At 39.6% G+C, this 16215-nt stretch overlaps 1 non-coding gene across 1 annotated transcript; it reads right to left on the reverse strand.

The window, feature by feature from the left end:
* Positions 1–7147: 7147 nt before the first annotated feature.
* Positions 7148–7254, reverse strand: LOC114380659. The gene has a single exon (XR_003659832.1). It is a non-coding gene; the product is annotated as a small nucleolar RNA R71 (small nucleolar RNA).
* Positions 7255–16215: the final 8961 nt, after the last annotated feature.

The following is a 16215-nucleotide window of genomic DNA, read 5'->3' on the forward strand; positions in this document are numbered from 1 at the left end:
ACGATCTAAATGAGAGTGTCATTCTCCGTTGTGTTGCTTCTGACAAAAATACTACTTTCTCGGTTCATGTCATCGGACCTACATAGAGGCAATTGTGTGTAAAGGTCCTTATATAAAAAAGGAGATATATTTTTACAGCTGATGTCACAAAGGACATGATACAGCGTAGCCTCCCCTTGGTGGGTTTCACTGCACCTTTAATCATCTATGATCATTTGATTTTTTTTTTCGTTCCATTGCCTGCTCATTCCTTTCTGATCAAACTGTTTGACCATTCCTTTCCATTTTCATTTTCCATACAGATACTTCCAGCAGCAGCATCAAGATTTGTCCATGCTTCAAAGAAATTTATCACCCTTCAACGAGGACTGGCAAAACGCACCCACTGGGACATCACCATCCATAATGATGTCCCATCAGTTGCCGACCCATGGTTCCACTTACTTGATGAAAAAAAATTGATCCCCGGAGATGAGGTAGTCTTCTACTACCGGTTTGATGACCATGCATGGGAACTGCTGGATAAGAAAGATATTGAATGGGAGAACATCAACTTTGAAGAAATGTAATTTTAATTTTTAAATATTTTGAACAATTTTATATTCTGATATCATCCAATGACATTAGTATTTTCATTGCGTTTGACATGCACATTGAACAACTTATTTATTTTCGTGGATGTCCCTGCGTCGGATTATTTATATTCATATGTGATCTGCATGTTTTGCAATTTTTTTTCTCGTGATTGTTGCTGCGTCCGATTATTTTCCATGGGTTGTTTTTATTTATGGCTTTGTTCCTCTTTTTGGGCTAACGTCTATTCGTATATATATTCATATGTGATCTGCATGTTTTGCAACTTTTTTTTCAAACTTTTCCAACCAAAAGAAATGTTGAACCTCTGTGGGTTTCTTGTCTTGCTTTTTGATTTTGTTGGAGCACATTTTTATTTAATTGGTGGTTCTAGTCCACCAGGAGTTTCTCTCAATTCCCTTCGTTTGATCCTTTTATCATTTGATTCAACAACTTCTCTTGATTCATATAAATTTTTGTCCCTTTTAATTATGGGTCTCACCACCCCAATCTCGTGTTTCTTTCAGATTTTGTATCCGTTTTTTGCAATCTCGGATTTTTTTTGTGTAGTCCAACAATGTATTTTTTATTGAATTAATGAGAAGGTGTAGGGCTTCGATGTAATTTAGTTACGTGGAAAGTGTTGTTCATGACAACAAATTAAGAGAATTCCCTTTGTTCGATCCTTTTGTCATTTGATTCAACAACTTCTCTTGATTCATATAAATTTTTGTCCCTTTTAATTATGGGTCTCACCACCCCAACCCTGTGTTTCTTTCAGATTTTGTATCCGGTTTTTGCAATCTCGGAACTTATCTGTGTAGTCAAACAATGTTATTTTTATTGAATTAATGAGAAGGTGTGGGGCTCGGATGTAATTTGGTTACGTGGAAAGTGTTGTTTATGACAACAAATTAAGAGAACATATCTTAACTAATAAGATACTTTCTAATGACAATTTAGTACTTACCATGAAGGAATGATGCTTTATGTTCGATATAGAACATATTAGATATATCACATCAGTATCAGAATTCAGAAGCAATCAAACAACACATTCTAATTAATGTTTAGTACTCATCATCATGAAGCAATGATGCATATATGCTAGATATATCGTATATAAGAAGCAATGGCACAATAAATTAAAGATTGAATCTTAACCCATAAGTTACTCTAATTACAGTTTAGTACCTAGCATGAAATCTTAACCCATAAGTTACATTAATAACCTGGCAAATAACCCCACCAAAGGCAGGCCAAAAATGGATAAAAGGCCAGCAAAATACCTCAGATTAAGTTGCTGGCTCCATCCCACCAGCTGATTAATAGACAACCTCCCAGCAAGGAAAGAATTGACTGCATGAAAAACAAAGAAAAGAAACAAAGCAAGTGAAGCACCATCCAAGACCCAACATTAATGACCTGGCAAATAGTTCCACCAAAGGCAGGGGAAAAATGCCTAAAAATTAGTGAAATACCTCAGATTTAAGTGGTGCCTCCATTCCACCCAATGATTAATAGGCAACTTGCAAGGGAGAAAAGAACTGGCCGCATAAAAAACAAAGCAAAGAAACCAAGTAAGAAAAGCACAAAAACAAAACAAAGAAACCAATGAAGTAAAGCACCATCCAAGACTCGCCATTAATAACCTAGCAAATAGATCCACCAAAGGCAGGCCAAAAATGCATCAAAGATGAGCAAAATGCCTCTGGTTTAAGTGGTGACTCCACTCCACCGAATGATTAATAGGCAACTTGCAACAGAGCAAAGAATTCCTAACTAAGAATGAATACCATCCTACAACAGCCAGAAAATAGTTGTATAAGCCAGATCTGTTCGAGAAGAAAAGCACAAATAAATGGTAGGAACAATAAAATAAAACCGATAACAAAATGAATAAGCCCAAAAACATATTAGACATCAATCTGAAAAGGACAAAACGTAGCCTCAGGGACCACCTGGATGACAACAAAAAAAAACAATTCCACTAAAAAACATACACATGTAAATAAACTTAGCAGGAAGGCAAGAAAACCAAAAGCTCATATACACATGGAGCCGAACTTAGCAGCAAGGCAACAAAAGCAAAACCTCATATGCAGAATGATGCAATCCTACCCCCCAAGGGTATTGGATAGAAGACTTCAAGAGGCTTGGGCTAGAGCTACTAAAGAAGGCCTTAGGGTTCTCATGAACCTTAGGGTAGATTTTTGAGCCCATGGGTCAAGGTTGGATCCACTCTTCTTTGTAAATATTAGAATAGGTTTTTCCTTCTTTTGGGCCTTGTATTTTGGCCATTCTATTAGTATGGGGTTTTAGCCTTGTATTTCAGGGCATTTTGAGTAGTCTTTGTAGTAGGGACTTTTTTTTTGTATTTTCATGTATTTTGTCAAGGAGGTGAGCTTAGTTTTTAGATGGGTGTGTGTAGCTAAGCTCTAGCTTCTCAAGGAAGCTTCTCAAGGAGGTGAGCTTAGTTTTTAGATGGGTGTGTGTAGCTAAGCTCTAGCTTCTCAAGGTAGTTTTCTCAAAGAAGCTTCTCAAGGAAGTTTTCTTAAGAAAACTTCTCAAGGAAGCTACCTAGTCTATAAATAGAAGCATGTGTAACACTTGTTGTAACTTTGATGAATGAGAGTCTTGTGAGACACAACTCAAAGTTCAACTTCTCTCCCTCTTTTATTCCTTCAATTTCGTGCTCCCCCCTCTCTCTTTCTCTCCTTCTTTCTTTTCCTCCATTGAAGCATCCTTCCAAGCTTCTTATCCAAGGCTCATCTTGGTGGTGAAGCTCCTTCTTCCATGGCTTATTCCCTAGTGGATGGCACCTCTTCTCACCTCTTCTTCTTTGTCTTCCGCTGCATCTCCATGGTGGAAAATCACCATTAAAGGACCTCATTGAAGCTCAAAGATCCAGCCTCCATAGAAGCCCCACAAGCAAGCTTCCATCATAGAACACGAAGCCGCACATACTGGAATGAATATACCTACACGAAGAACAAAGCAAAGAAACGACAGGCAACAAAAGCAAAACCTCATATGCAGAACACAAAGTTGCACGGACTGGAATGAATATACCTACATGAAAAACAAAGCAAAGAAAAGGCGCAAGTAAAGTACCAACGAACACTCAGCACCAGAAATAGCTGCATAATTTGTAAAACATAAATAAATGGTACGAACAATTAAATAAAACTGATAACAAAATCAATAAGACACAAAACATATTATACATCAACGCAAAAAAACAAACAATTCCACCAAAAAACATGCATATGCAACTAAACTTAGCAGGAAGGCAACAAAAGCAAAACCTCATATGCAGAACACAAAAGTGCAAGTGTCAGTAGGAGGAAAGGTGAACTGGAACGCAAGATGCCTGCATGAAAACAAACCAAGGAAACAAAGCAAGTTAAACACCATCGAACACTCAACATTAATAACCTGGCAAATAACCCCACCAAAGGACAAAAGGTACCCTCAGGGACCACCTGCATGACAACAAAAAAAAAAAACAATTCCACTAAAAAACATACACATGCAAATAAACTTAGCAGGAAGGCAAGAAAACCAAAAGCTCATATACACATGGAATCGAACTTAGCAGCAAGGCAACAAAAGCAAAACCTCATATGCAGAACACAAAGCTGCACATACTAGAATGAATATACCTACATGAAGAACAAAGCAAAGAAACGATAGGCAACAAAAGCAAAACCTCATATGCTGAACACAAAGCCGCATAGACTGTAATGAATATACCTACATGAAAAACAAAGCAAAGAAATGACGCAAGTAAAGCACCAACGAACACTCAGCACCAGAAATAGCTGCATAAGTTGTAAAACATAAATAAATGTTACGAACAATTAAATAAAACTGATAACAAAATCAATAAGACGCAAAAAATATTATACATCAATGCCAAAAAACAAACAATTCCACCAAAAAACATGCATATGCAACTGATGTGCCATCATTTTCTTCTATTTTCTAAACCCTTTTTGCACCATTTTAATCATTGATTGATCTTAATTGTCATTTAATTAGGCAGTTTTATTATTTGGGCTCATTTAGCTAATTTGATGTTTTTAATCTAATTTCAGGAATTAATGAAACATTGGGCTTAATCCGGATTTTGGTTGTGGACTTGAAGAGGGCAAATAAAGCAGCGCTTACCTTAGTTAATTTCTAATTAGGAAATTTCGCAATTTTATTTTATGTTGTATAGTGTTTATTTCGTTTTGGGCCAAAGTATTGTAATAGGGCCCAGTGACTTTGAGTGACTCTTTTTAAATAGTTGCCTTGGGATTCGTGAAGGCATTCGGTTATGCTATTTTCATTATTCAGAGCTTTGGTTTTAGGTTTTCACGTTTTTCTGTTCCCTTGTTACAGTTTTCGTTCTTAATGCAAATTTCCGTTTTCTGCTTCTAATTACGAGTTCATTCTTGCTTCTTCTTCTACTTTCATTTACGTTTCTGTTCATTTACGTTCTTGTTCATTTACATTTCTGCTTCATGTTCCATTTGCGTTTTCTGTTTGAATCCATGGAAGGCTAGATTTTCTGGTGTTGTTTCCTTTTGAGGACGAAGCCCAACTCTCTTTGAGGTTTCGTTTGTAATGTGGTTTCCTGGCAGTTTTCCCTTCACCAGTTATCCCAATTTCGTGAATATTAATCAGTGCACGCTTCGTGTTCGATTAATTGCCTCTGAGCCTAACTTGCGTTCATGCTTAATGGACGAAGGGCTAACTGGTGTATGTGGTGCCTAATCACGTATTGAAAACCCTAAGTTGATTTTCGCTTAGTAAATTGAAATAGGGTTGGATTAAGTGGTTGACTGTTAGGGACGAATTCTCCATAACCCAGGATAAGAGAGTGGCTTCTGAATCAGAGGAAACAACCCGTTTTGAATATTAGTAGTTTCGTATTCCATTTTATTTGTTCTTCTCTTTAATTACCAAACAACCAAACCCCCCCCCATCGTTACTGTTACTGCAAGTATATTATGAACATTTGGCTTGTCACTGCTCGTTGGGAAACGACCTTGGATCACTTCCTAGTTACTGCATTTTCATGTTTATTTTATTCGGGTACGGCCTCGATCAAATTTGGCGCCGTTGCCGGGGAGCAGTGTCCAAAGGTTCATAATAGCTAGCTAGTGTTGTGTGTTTAATCCTTTCGTGTTTTATGTTTAATTGTTAGTATTGTGTTAGTATGTGTGTTAGTGTTGTTTAGTGTCTTGGTATTTTGTTTAATGTGTGTTCTGTTTCAGTTTTCCCATTAAGCGTTTCCCCTGTTTCAGTCTTGGGTGTTTTGCTGTGAAGATTGTGCTTGAAAACAGAGTAGTAGTAGAAATCAGCTTGCGGAAAAACAAAGTAGTAGTAGAAATCAATTAGAGATGGATTTTAGCGACCACCCATGCTGAATTATTTGGGATTTTTTGTTTTAGTTGCTAGGGTTGTTATTTTTGGCTGAATTTTTTTGTGGTAACTTCTTTTAATCCATATTTTGTGGGAAAAATAGCTAGAGCCTTTAGTTTGGTCAGATTTGAAAGTTCCAAAAAAACTAGCAAATTTTGTGTTTGTCAAAACTTCAAACGGCCATAACTTTTGCTCCGGTTATCAGAATCGCAATTATTATATATGCATTTGGGGTAGAAAAAAATTTCCTACGCCATGGCAGCCGGCCGGCCTATGGCCGGCTGAGGTCTCCATCGTAAAAAAAAAAGCGATTCTGTCAAAAGTTTTTTATTTTTCAAGTTTTATTCACTTATTTTTCTTAACCTACCAATTTTAGCTTTCATAGTTAGACTTTGAATTTTTGTCTGAAATTTTTTGTGCTATCTTCTCATCATTTTATAAGGTTGCTCACAAAATTTCAAGTCATTTGGATATCATTTGAGGGTAGCTGTAGTTCAAACCTACACCTTTATTTACATGACAAGGCAACTAGTTGTGTGCATGCTGAATGTAGTGTATGACTAGAGGCAATCCATCTGACTTACAACCCTTTGATCCTGAGATAGATAGGACATTTCATAGATTAGTTAGGCATCATTTTATACCTTTTGATCATTCTGAGCATTCCATTACTGGTGAATCTGTGCATTCTGTTATTGGTGATTTTGAACATCCTGATCTTGAGCATTATAATTTTGAGCATTCTGATTCTGAGCATTCTGATTTTGCACATTCTGAGAACATGGCACAACCTCCACCCCGTGAGAGGACTCTAAGGGAAATGGCTGCACCTGATTTCACCTACGAAAGCTTGTGCATCCAATACCCTGATGAGGATGTCCCATATGTTCTTAAAACTGGACTGATTCATTTGCTTCCAAAGTTTCATGGCCTTGCAGGTGAAGACCCGCACAAACATTTGAAAGAATTTCACATTGTCTGCTCCACCATGAAACCCCCAGATGTCCAAGAGGATCACATATTTCTGAAGGCTTTTCCTCATTCATTAGAGGGAGTGGCAAAGGACTGGCTATATTACCTTGCTCCAAGGTCCATCACGAGTTGGGATGACCTTAAGAGAGTATTCTTAGAAAATTTTTTCCCTGCTTCTAGGACCACAGCCATCAGGAAGGATATCTCAGGTATTAGACAACTCAGTGGAGAGAGCCTGTATGAGTACTGGGAGAGATTTAAGAAACTATGTGCCAGTTGCCCCCACCATCAGATTTCAGAACAACTTCTTCTCCAATATTTTTATGAAGGACTCAGTAATATGGAGAGAAGTATGATAGATGCTGCCAGTGGTGGAGCCCTTGGAGACATGACTCCTGCTGAAGCCAGAAATTTAATTGAGAAGATGGCTTCCAACATTCAGCAGTTTAGCGCCAGAAATGATGCCATAGTCATTAGAGGAGTGCATGAGGTAGCTACAAACTCAGCTGCATCATCTGAGACTAAGAAGTTTGAAGGCAAACTGGATGCATTGGTTAACTTGGTAACCCAGCTGGACTTGAATCAGAAATCTGTACCTGTTGCAAGGGTTTGTGGTTTGTGCTCCTCTGCTGACCACCATACAGACCTTTGCCCTTCCATGCAGCAACCTGGAGCAATCGAGCTGCCTGAAGCTTATGCTGCAAATATTTACAATAGACCTCCTCAACCTCAGCAGCAAAATCAACCACAGCAGAACAATTATGACCTCTCCAGCAACAGATACAACCCTGGATGGAGGAATCACCCTAACCTCAGATGGTCCAGCCCTCAACAACAACAACAGCAGCCTGCTCCTTCCTTCCAAAATGTTGCTAGCCCAAGCAGACCATACATTCCTCCACCAATCCAACAACAGCAACAACCCCAGAAACAACCAACAGTTGAGGCCCCTCCACAACCTTCCCTCGAAGAACTTGTGAGGCAAATGACTATGCAAAACATGCAGTTTCAGCAAGAGACCAGAGCCTCCATTCAGAGCTTAACCAATCGATGGGACAATTGGCTACCCAATTGAATCAACAACAGTCCCAGAATTCTGACAAGATGCCTTCTCAAGCTGTCCAAAATCCCAAAAATGTCAGTGCCATTTCATTGAGGTCGGGAAAGCAGTGTCAAGGACCTCAACCTATAGCACCTTCCTCATCTGCAAATGAACCTGCCAAACTTCACTCTACTCCAGAAAAAGGTGATGACAAAAATTTACCTAACAATTTCTGTGCAGGTGAATCTTCTTCCACAGGTAATTCTGATTTGCAGAAGCAGCACATTCCCCCTCTTCCATTCCCTCCAAGAGCAGTTTCCAACAAAAAAATGGAAGAGGCAGAGAAAGAGATCTTGGAAACGTTTAGAAAAGTAGAGGTAAACATACCTCTGTTGGATGCAATAAAGCAAATTCCAAGATATGCCAAATTCTTGAAGGAGTTGTGCACAAATAAGCGGAAGCTTAAAGGAAGTGAACGGATTAGCATGGGCAGAAATGTCTCCGCATTGATTGGTAAATCTGTTCCTCAAATTCCTGAAAAATGCAAAGATCCAGGTACATTCAGCATACCTTGTATCATAGGGAATAGTAAGTTTGACAATGCCATGCTAGATTTAGGAGCTTCTGTTAGTGTTATGCCTCTGTCTATTTTTAATTCTCTATCTCTAGGTCCCTTGCAGTCAACTGATGTGGTAATTCATTTAGCTAATAGAAGTGTTGCCTACCCTGTTGGTTTCATAGAAGATGTCTTAGTTAGAGTTGGTGAACTGATTTTCCCTGTTGATTTTTATATTTTGAATATGGAAGATGGATTCTCTCAAGGATCAGTTCCCATCATTCTAGGCAGACCCTTTATGAAAACTGCTAGAACTAAGATAGATGTTTATGCAGGCACACTATCCATGGAGTTTGGTGATATAACTGTTCATTTTAATATTCTGGATGCTATGAAATACCCATCTGAAGATCTTTCTGTATTTCGTGCTGAAATAATTGACCATGTTGTTGATGAATACATGACTGATCTTTATTCTAATCTGCATGCCTCTCACTCTTCATGCATTGAGTCTGAAATTGTACTTGATCATATGTCTGAATTTGATGCTGAGAGTGAATCTGAGAGTGAATTTGAGACAGCCACAGAGAAGACTCAACCCGGTGATTCTTGATGTAGTGAAGAAGGAGATAACCAAGCTTTTGCAAGCTGGAATCATTTATCCTATCTCTGACAGCCAATGGGTGAGTCCCGTCCAGGTAGTCCCGAAGAAGACCGGCCTCACAGTGATAAAAAATGAGAAGGAGGAGCAAATTCCTACTCGGGTGCAGAACAGTTGGAGAGTCTGCATTGACTATAGGAGGCTGAACCAGGTTACCAAAAAGGACCATTTTCCCCTGCCATTCATTGACCAGATGCTTGAACGCCTATCAGGTAAATCCCACTACTGTTTCCTTGATGGTTTTTCTGGTTATATGCAAATTACTATTGCTCCTGAGGATCAGGAAAAGACCACATTCACCTGCCCCTTCGGCACTTTTGCCTATAGGAGGATGCCTTTCGGCCTGTGCAATGCCCCTGGTACCTTCCAGCGGTGCATGATTAGTATTTTTAGTGATTTTTTAGAAAATTGCATAGAGGTGTTTATGGATGATTTCACTGTATATGGATCCTCTTTTGATGGTTGTTTGAATAGTTTGGAAAAAGTTTTGAATAGATGCATTGAAACTAACCTTGTTCTAAATTTTGAAAAATGTCATTTTATGGTTGAGCAAGGTATAGTTTTAGGCCACATTATTTCCAATAAGGGTATTGAAGTAGATCCTGCAAAAATTTCTGTTATTTCACAATTGCCTTACCCCTCTTGTGTGCGAGAGGTGCGATCTTTTCTTGGTCATGCAGGATTCTACAGGCGCTTTATAAGGGATTTTAGCAAAGTAGCCCTTCCATTGTCCAACTTGTTGCAAAAGGAGGTGGAGTTTGACTTTAATGACAGATGCAAAGAGGCTTTTGATTGCCTCAAAAGAGCGCTGACTACCACCCCCATCATCCAGGCACCCGACTGGACAACCCCTTTTGAGCTTATGTGTGATGCATCAAATTATGCATTGGGGGCTGTCCTTGCTCAGAAAATTGATAAATTGCCCAGGGTGATATACTATGCTTCTAGGACTTTAGATGCTGCCCAAGCAAATTATACTACTACTGAGAAGGAGCTTCTAGCCATAGTTTTTGCTCTTGAAAAATTTCGATCTTATTTGCTTGGTACCCGCATTATTGTTTATACTGACCATGCAGCTTTAAAGTACTTGTTGAAGAAGGCTGATTCTAAGCCTAGGTTGATCCGATGGATGCTCTGGCTCCAAGAGTTTGACTTGGAGATTCGAGATAGGAGTGGAGCACACAATCTAGTTGCTGATCATTTGAGTCGGATCGAACGTGTATCTGATGCAGATTCACCTATTCGGGATGATTTCCTGGATGATCATTTGTATATATTGTATAGTATTTCTGACTCTCTTTCTACTCCCTGGTTTGCTAACATTGTCAATTATTTAGTTGCCTCTGTTTTTCCTCCCTTAGCATCTAAGGCCCAAAAAGATAAAATTAAAAGTGATGCTAAGCATTTTATCTGGGATGACCCCTACTTGTGGAAATTGTGCAGTGATCAGGTCATTAGACGGTGCATTCCAGATCATGAGACTGACTCAGTCCTGCAGTTCTGTCATTCTTCCGCACCGGGAGGTCATCTGGGTGTTCAAAGGACAGCTCGCAAAGTGCTTGATTGTGGTTTTTATTGGCCCACCATCTTTAAAGATGCGTGGAAGATCTGCAGCACTTGTGAGCAGTGTCAGAGAGCAGGAAATACACTTACATGGCGACAACAAATGCCTCAGCAACCTATGCTATTCTGTGAGGTGTTTGATGTCTGGGGTATAGATTTCATGGGTCCTTTTCCTGTCTCTTTTGGTTATGTTTACATTCTCCTTGCAGTTGACTATGTTTCAAAATGGGTGGAAGCCAAGCCCACTAGAACTAATGATGCTAAAGTTGTCGCAGACTTTGTCAGGTCTAATCTGTTTTACAGGTTTGGAGTACCTAAAGCAATTGTTAGTGATCAAGGAACCCATTTTTGCAACAAGACAATGCATTCCCTGCTTAAAAAGTACGGGGTGGTACACAGGGTATCCACAGCATACCACCCCCAGACCAATGGTCAGGCAGAAATTTCTAACCGAGAAATCAAGCGAATTTTAGAGAAGATTGTGCAGCCAAGCAGGAAAGATTGGAGTACCAGGCTTGATGATGCTCTCTGGGCACATCGGACTGCCTACAAAGCACCCATAGGAATGTCTCCTTATCGGGTTGTCTTTGGAAAGGCATGTCATCTTCCAGTAGAAATTGAGCACAAAGCTTACTGGGTAGTGAAGACTTGCAATTTCTCTATGGATCAAGCTGGTGAGGAAAGAAAGTTGCAACTGAGTGAGTTAGATGAAATCCGCCTAGAAGCCTACGAGAATGCCAAGTTCTACAAAGAAAAGACCAAGAAGTTCCATGATAGCATGATAGTTAAAAAAGACTTCGTGGTTGGGCAAAAAGTGTTATTGTATAATTCTAGGCTTGGACTCATGAGTGGTAAGTTGAGATCTAAGTGGATTGGTCCTTTTGTTGTTACTAATGTTTTTCCTTATGGTACAGTTGAGATCAAAAGCGACTCCACAAACAAGAGCTTCAAGGTCAACGGACATCGACTTAAGCCATTCCTCACGAACCCTTCTTTAGTGGACGTAGTGGTGGAAGAGACTTCCTTACTCCACCCTACTCTTCCTCCACCATGACTTAGGGAGTTTTCTTTTCCTATCTCCTTCTTTGCTTTTATTACACTTGTCCGATTCTCTTTGATGATTTAATTGTTTTTAATCTTTTAATTGTGCTACATTGAGGACAATGTGTTGTTTAAGTATGGGGGGGAGTGTTCTTTGGTTTTGCTAGTTTTGTTGGTTTTGTTAATTTGTTAGTTGTGTTAATTTGTTAATGTTGTTAGTTTCGTCGGATTTTTAGTTTAATATTTTGGGTCAATTTTGTGTGCACGTACGATTTTGCATGTTTTTCTTTGAATTATAGGATATGTTCAAGAAATGGGTAATTGTTTTGAAAATAAAAGTTCTTGACATTTTGTGACTTGAAATCCTTGATTCTTCTCTACATGTCATGATAGTTTTGAAAGCTCAATTTGAAAGTGATGAGTTTACCTTTGTGAGAATTTGAGCCATCCATCATCATAATCATTTGGTGTGTTTTGCCCCATTGATTGCTTGCACAATATCCTTGGCTTGATTCTTGTTGATGCGTCCTAATTCACATGCATATTTGGAAATGATTGAGGCAACTTTGTTCTTATAAGCTTCTAGCCAAATGGACTTACCTTGAATTAATTCCTTTGATAGCCCTTTTTGAGCCTTGTTTCCCTTTCCTTGTTTTGAAGCTCACTACAAGCCTTAAGTGAAAAACCATGATATCACCATATCCTTAAGGAATTTTGGAGCTTTGGAATTGTTTTGGGAATAAGTGTGGGGGGTTTTTGTGTCATTGGACAACTTGTTTTGTTGGCTATGCTTCATGATGTATTCTGGGTCATACTTGATGTACATTGTATATTGGTTAAATGTTGGACATGCTGAATGAAATGTTGTTTCTCAAAGGCTATAGGGTTCTAAAAAAAAAAATCGAAAAAAAAAATCGAAAAAAGAAAAAGAAAAGCAATAAAGTTGAGTGAATAAGATCTTAAATGGCACAAGAATGATGAAACTCTTGGTTCTACTCTTCATCTTTAAAATTTTATCTTTACTTCTTTTTATTTTCTTATTTTTTTTCTTAATATGCACTTATTCCCCATTGCTCCTCTATTCCTTTCGGATTTAGCCACTTATTCCATATTTCTCCATACCTTGTCCTTGGCCCCATTACAACCTTAAAAGACCTTTTGATCCTCATGTGCCTGTTGTAACATCCTGGAAATTTCTACCCGGAATTTTTGGAAACGATGTATTTTGAATGATTGTATATATATAAGTATTATTCAGTGTATATGCATATATGTTCTTGGTAAGGGTAGGAATAGTGGGGGCAAGATATGCGGGTTAGGCTAATTAAGGAAGAGAAATCCATAACTGGGAGGTTATGGGTTTATTCCTAAGTAATTAGTTTAAAAATCATCGTTTTGCGTGCGACTTAAAATTTAACGAAACCAACCTCTGAACCACGCTCGAGGTTTTATTCTGAGCGTTTTGATATATATATTGCTTACTTTCGAAAACTGGCCCCGACGGACGCAGAGAAACGCGAGAAACTGGAACCAGAGAAACGGCACACAAACCGAGGCAGGATTTTAGCGTTTCAAAAGTCAGATTTTTCTCACTTTTGTGGCTGAGTATGGGTCACAGTCAAAAGAGAAAGTGGGCCCTTCTTGCTCCACTCAAATGGAGACATGTGGCATTGCTTGAATAAAATAATAAGAAAAGAGGAAAAAGCCTTTAAAAACCAAAAAGCAACTCTCTCTCTCTCTTCACTCAGCAGAAAATTGCAGAAGCCTTCTCTCTCCCTCTCCCTCACGTTGCCTTTCTTTCTCCCTCATTCTCCATTGAAGCTCCACACAAAGCTCCAACCTTTGGTGCTCATTTCTGCTCCAAATCGTGAAAGGAGGGCACTTTTGGAGTCGTGAAGTGCGTGGCTACGAGTGGGACTTCGAAATTTCAGGTTTGGGTGGACTTCTTTCTCCTTTGATTTTCGTGGGTATGGGGTTTGGGGAGATATGATGGGTAGTCTTGCTAGGTTTCTGCTGTGTGATGATTATTTGTGAAGACATTTGTTGAAAGCTTGTTGAAATTGCCATGTTTGAATGAGTTAAACATACCCATTCTGTTTTAGGGTTTTTGTGATGATGTTGGTGATGTTTACATGCTGAAATTGCTGATGGAAAACTGTTAGAGATGAAGGGTAGAACTAACCTAGGGTTAGAAAGTGAGAATGTGATGTTATGAGTGGAAAAAGAGTGAGGCTTTGAGAGTTGGAAGGCTAAGTCTGAATTCTGTGGTAAATGGAGGTTAAAGTGAGTTAATACTAGCTTGAAATGTCATTTAGGACTTGGGAGAAAGCTTGGACTGTGGTAGAGAGAAAAACAAATGATCAAAGTGAATAAAGAGCCATTTCTAGGGCAAAATTGGGTGTTGAGGAGTCAAATTTTGATTTGGTGGAATTTTAGGTGTAAATTCAGTTTGAGCAAGTTTAGATTGATGTTATGGACTTGTGTGAGGTGAGAGTTTGCTTCAAATTTACCTCATTCTAAATTTCACTTTTCAAACCTAGAAAACCCATTGAATTGAGGGGTTTTGGACACCTAGATTCTGTGTTGCTGTGTTTTGAAGCTTGACTTTGGGTTAGACATGATTGATACATGATTTGGGACTTGTAGGATTTGATTTGGGCAAGATTGGATGAGGGGAAGTGTGGTTTTCGAAATCTGCACTTTGTGCAGATTTTTGCTGTGAAATTGTGCAGCAGAATTTTGCACAAGTGCAGAAAAATGCTTGTGTGTGATTGGCTGTGGAAAGAGTAGTGCAGAATGAGTTCTGGATGTTTGCTAGTAGATCCCAACGGTCAAAATGTAGGCTTATGCACTATAGACTTCCAGTAAAATTTTGGAGTCGATCCAACGGTTAACGAATTGGATCGAAGGAATTGTTACTGGGGTCTTTAAGTGAGAAAAGCTGTGATTTTGGTTAGTGTGTTGAGCAGAGTTTTTCTGCCTTTGCCCTGTTTTGCTTGGCTGTGATAGCTTGTGCTGTTTAAATGTTGTTTTGCTTGGATGTTGTGGAAGCTTGGGAGGATTGATGGGGACCCGGTATTGAGAGAAACGAGGATATGGGCTACGTGGGAGTACGTGAGCTCAGTTGGAGGTGGGCAACAGGGGATGGTGGGTTTATGCGCGCATTGTGGATGTGGAAAACTTGTTGTGCACCATCGCCTGACCGCCACCTAGTACCACATGTGATGGGTACCCCATAATCCTACAAGCTTGAGATGAGGAAGTGTTGAAGGGTGAAACTTCCTGCTTTTATTGTTGACCACAGAGTGGTACCTGGAGATATGTCGCGGGGGTCAGGAGACCTTGGGGACGTCAGGTGGGGTGCTATTGCCCAAAACCAAGCTTGACCAATCCCGACCCAACCCGGGCATAGTCGGTCAGTGAGAACCTGTGATGTACCTAAGCAGGCGAGCTCCTAGCAGTCAACAGATAAAAGGAACAAAGACCACAAAGCAAGGAGGCTTGTGGTGGCTGGCCAGCTGTGAACTTTGATTGATATGTGGGTTATGGCCTCTGGTAATCGATTACCAAGGGTGGGTAATCGATTACAAGGCTAAAAAAATGAAGACATAAGGCTAAGATGGTCTCTGGTAATCGATTACCACGGGGTGTAATCGATTACCAGGCTTGAAAACGAGGTCAGGAAGCTAAGGAAGCCTCTGGTAATCGATTACCAAGGGGTGTAATCGATTACCAGGCTTAAAAAGGGAACTGGGAGATGGTGGAAGCCTCTGGTAATCGATTACCAGCCTGTGTAATCGATTACACAGAGGAATGGGTCACTGGTAATCGATTACCAGGCATGTGTAATCGATTACACAGTGCATTTTTGCATATTTCATGTCCTGAGGTTGTGTAATTCAAGTTTAGCCTCTGGTAATCGATTACCAAGGCTGTGTAATCGATTACCAGAGATGAAAAGCCTTAAGATACTCCTTTTAATTGCATGTAGTGGTTATGAGACGCATTGTGCGGCGGCATAGTTAGATTCTTGTGAAAGAGTCTACCCCTTTCTTTTCTTTCTTGTAGATCGTGATGGCGGCGCAGCTAATCCGTGATCGAGTAGAGATGGAGTGCCTAGAGGGAGCTTGGGAGACCCTCGAAGGCAACACGAGGTGCCGATTTCGGGGCACCATTCGATTCATGGCTACTTCTTTGGTGCATCCAGATGAACCTGCACGGACGCTTCAGCGCACGGTGGAGTGGACAGCTCCTTGGATTAGTTTTGTGTATTTTTGAGGGTGGGTGTATCTAGGACTGACTGTTAGGTTTACTCTTTTATTTTGTATGGGTAGACCTGATGTATAGGAATTTGATTATTGTATACTTGTGGCTGAAGCCACCACTATGGAC

This window comes from Glycine soja, chromosome 12, assembly GCF_004193775.1.
Source record: "Glycine soja cultivar W05 chromosome 12, ASM419377v2, whole genome shotgun sequence".
Classification (NCBI taxonomy): Eukaryota; Viridiplantae; Streptophyta; class Magnoliopsida; order Fabales; family Fabaceae; genus Glycine; species Glycine soja.